The sequence below is a fragment of the Lycium ferocissimum genome, chromosome 6, assembly GCF_029784015.1.
Source record: "Lycium ferocissimum isolate CSIRO_LF1 chromosome 6, AGI_CSIRO_Lferr_CH_V1, whole genome shotgun sequence".
Lineage (NCBI taxonomy): Eukaryota > Viridiplantae > Streptophyta > Magnoliopsida > Solanales > Solanaceae > Lycium > Lycium ferocissimum.
Window position 1 is genome coordinate 28,001,196 of NC_081347.1, and position 4,303 is coordinate 28,005,498.

General features: G+C 37.9%; 1 long non-coding RNA gene across 1 annotated transcript; it reads left to right on the forward strand.

The window, feature by feature from the left end:
- The first annotated feature begins 3,330 nt into the window (after positions 1-3,330).
- On the forward strand, positions 3,331-3,942 carry LOC132060748 (uncharacterized). The gene is made up of 2 exons (XR_009416004.1): positions 3,331-3,553; positions 3,631-3,942. It is a non-coding gene; the product is annotated as an uncharacterized LOC132060748 (long non-coding RNA).
- The last annotated feature ends 361 nt before the right edge of the window (positions 3,943-4,303 follow it).

Here is a 4,303-nt window from a genome sequence, read left to right on the forward strand (position 1 = left end):
AGCCCAAAACTAGGCCACATCCTCACCCCCGTCAACGTGCCTTTTATATATATATATATATATATATATATATATATATATATATATATATATATATATATATATATATATATGTCGATCCACAATACGAATCTCAACTTATTTTCGGTCCAATAGTCAATATGGAAATATGGTCAACAATAATATCAATGTCAATGAATACAAGGCACCATGCCACAAGTCATAACAAGACTCAGATCATTCAACTCAGCAATAAGAAGAATATTCAACCATCTCAATCAACAAGAAGAGTATATATTGACTCTTTCCTTCTCAAAACATAGCAATTTCATCTCACGTTTCGGTGTATGAAGAAACGGAAACAAGCCCACATAATCAGAATTCATACCAACCAATTCATACTTTCTGCTATCAACTTTACTACACATGCAATCAACTAACTAAAGTCTAATTCAAGTAAATCGTAACCTACCTCAAAGCTAAACTAGAACAATGTAATTATTCTGCAACAGCTTTACCCTTTCGCAAGGCTTCGGAACGTTTAAAGTCTAGAAATCATAACGCTGAGTGAGTATTGGATTATCTACTAAAAAAAATAAAAATTGGGAAAAGAGAGCCCAACCATTCCTGCCTTTTTCAATGGGTTTTCTAATCAGTTCATCCTCTTTCAAACAGTTTTTAGGCTAAAGTTCTCATTTTTATTAGAACCCTAAGTCTCAATATACAACTTCCTCCATAAGTAATCAATTGTCATCCTAGAAAGTGATACTCTACACTTCTAGATGAATAAACAATAATAAAATCAACAACCATTTCATTATCCAAGGTTTACTATTTCTAGGGTTCCAATATTTCATTCACCATTAGAGGACCTTAAGCTAGTAATGGAACTTGAGGAAGAATAGGGAATGAACTACGTAGAGATTAGAATTTACCTAAAATGGGAAGTAATGCCCCAGCCTTAGAAAATCTCACTTACTGTTCTTGGGAACTGTTTTGGTGTTATGTGGGGAATGGGTTCAAAATATGGAATATAAAACACGATTTGTCTCCGTCGACCGCCCGTAGCGGTCGACGTTCCCTCTGACCACGACTTCATCGCCAGGCAACCACCTTCACCTTTACGACGGACTCGTCTCCAAGCAGGTTCACCACCACATGCCGGCGATCTATATTGACCAGCCTACGCTGGTTTTTTTTCCTAGTCTTTCACCCAAAGTCCCAACACCAATCTGAGGCCCTACAGATGCAAACCAATCATGCTGACATATAAAAATATGCTATGGGCTCACCCGTGGCCTCATAATTTCCAACGGAGGTCTAATTTACTAACTCACCCTCAACAGAAATGAAGACAAGTTTCAAGAAATACACAATACAACCAAGACAAATTTCAATCTTTAGTTTTCTAACTTTTGAGTTCCCATTAAGCTCATTTGAATTCTCGGGAAGGTGCTAGCAAAGGTAAAATGGTGAAAGCCCCTATAACGACCTAGCGGGTCATTACAAGCATGAACTTGTGGATAGATTTCATTCATGTTTTGTATATAGACTCTATAAGTCATGGGTAAACTAATTTTAGACTGAATATCCTATTATGCCCTTCGTGGCTCGAAATCCTATTTTGGGTGACTTGTTGGGTTCAGAATTGAAGTATGCTTATATGGGTATTATAAGACTCGTATGATATCCTAGATTAATAATTATACCTTATTGAACCCGTTCTTTCAACGAAATTACGTATTTGACCTTTACCGTTTAGAGTGGGGTTTTTGGTTGACCCGAATTTCTTATAAGGCATTGACTCGTATTCTTACGCTTGATCCATGTTTATACAGATTGGGATCGTTCGAAAACTTTTGGAAAGGGCAAGGCCTTGCTATGATTTCGGACTTATTACCAGGCATGTTGAGGCTGTATACCTTAGCTTAATCATTATGGTTAGTTAAATTGAACTAATAAGAGGGGACAATGGGGTAACATAAGGGGGTTTTGATACTTGTAAGGTGACAGGCACTTGTATCGGATACTGATAATTCATGTTAAGGGTATTTGTTTACTTTCAATTGCATAGCCTGGTATGATTCCATGCTTTGGGCATTAGCTGGCAGCGTAGAATGATAGTGTCTGTGATTGGGATATAAGGTTCCTTATATACATGCTTATATGTTTGTTACCCGTCTGTTTGTGATCATGTGTTTCTCATCACTCCCAATACTAGTTTAAAAGTGGAAAAGGGCTAAAAATTAATTCTTTATTACTTAGCATTGGTTTGTTATCTTGTTGCATACTTCATTCATGCTTATCATGGTATCTCATATGCATTGATAGTACTAGTGAAAGATCTAATGGGAAATGATTCCGGACGGAGTGATGATAATATGTTGAGACGGATAGGCTGTATGATAGGTAATGTGGGCCTACAGGTCGAGTATTGTGATTTGGAGCCTACCAGTGTAACGACCAAACACTTTTGACCCTTCCCTGAGCTCAATTAGTATGATTTTGATCCGCGGGGATGGGAAACACGGTTCCCAAGGTAATCAGGTGAGTTTTATGTTGACTTATGAGAATTACAACCTTAATAAAAAACCTTTGATCGATAGTTGACTTTTGGGTAAATGGACCTTTTTTTATGAAATCCATTGATTCCGTGGGGTCCGGAGGGTCGACTATGACTTGGTGGGGTATTCAGTTCAGTTCCTAAGGCACTCAGGAGAGTTTTGGGGTATTAGTTGAAAAGTTGGTTTTTGGCCGTTGGGGGTTGACCCGGTCAAATAGACCTCAAATGGAAATTTCGAGACCACGAGTGACTCCATAGCGCGTTTTTATATACGTGTGCATATCTGTTTTGTACCTGGGAGGTCTCTAGTTGATGTCGGGATTTGAGGTGAACTTGGTGAATAACTAGAAATTGTTAGTTTCTGATGTCTAACCTCAGTGAGACTGGGTGCGCCCCGATGGACCCGCCTCAGCGAGGATTGGTACACGCAGGCGCGAAAGTTCTACTTTTCTATTGGAATCTACCCCAGCAGATAGTCCTCCGCCGAGGCGAGACCTCGATAGCGAAACAACTTCTGCTGGAGCGGATAATGCTGATTCAGATTCATTAAATGCCTAATTAGAACCTTTCATTTTCCATTCCCAAAATTTATTCTCCAAGTGAATCAAGGGCGATCTGAAGTGTCTTCTAAGCGGATTCATCTTGGGGTAAGTCTCTCCCGCCCTGTTCTTAATTACTTTTAAAAAAAAAATTATGATTGGCCGGATGGGCCTTTTATACATATTTAAAATAAGTCCAAAAAGAAATGCAAAAAATGGACCCAGAACCGGGTCCTTTAAGACAAAAAATATAAGAAACTATTTCTATATGTCTGAATTTGGAAACTTCTTGAATCTTGTTGTCTCTAACTCTAAAATGTCGGTGTAGTTGCCGCTTTGTGCGAGTCCTATCCTCCATCAATGGTTCAAAGATGATGTTGAGCTTGAAATCTTCTAATTTGTACCATCGCTGTGGGTAAATGAAGATCTTTCGTTTGTTGTTGAACCTCAGGTGAGTACACCGTCTCTTGTTTGAGCTCCTTTGTGTCCAAATCGTACCATATCTTCTAATGATGTTGTTTCTTTTAGGTATTTGATCGATGCTGAATTTGTATGAGCTTCTAGCTTGTTGTAAACCATTGTTGTAGTGGATCTGCTTGCAGATGTTCAGGTACTCCATTTTCTTCTTGCAATCTGCCACTGTTGTGAGCTTGAAAAATCGATTTTGCTATTGATTTTGCCATGTTTGTTGGTGTCCTTTTATGTTACCCCCTCTGGTTATGTGAATCTCTTGCAATATATCTGTATAAATGCTATTATTTGTATCCCTGCACTTTGATCTGCTGCATTCATTAAGTTGGAGAAATCTATGGTGAAATCTAGAAAGATAGTTGGAGAAGATGAGTTTCCACCTTAATTTTATTATTTGAGTATTAGGCTATGAATGCGAGATTAATTGATGGATTTGACTAATCTAAGCGCGGAATTTTATTATTTAGTTGTAATAAGCTTGAATCTTCTATTGGGTTAATGATTTGATTACGGGAAAATTAGGATTTATGCCTAATTTAGGGGTTTTGTTTTGAATGATGAAATTGATTAATATTTGACCTTAATCAGCAATTGGAAAGTATATTTGAACTTCTAGAATGTTGGGTTACAAATTGCACTTTTGAAATACCCGTTTTACCCTTGTGGGTCCGATTCCCCTCTTTCTCTAGTTGATTTTCTATTCGAACGAATGTATAGCAATATGGGTACC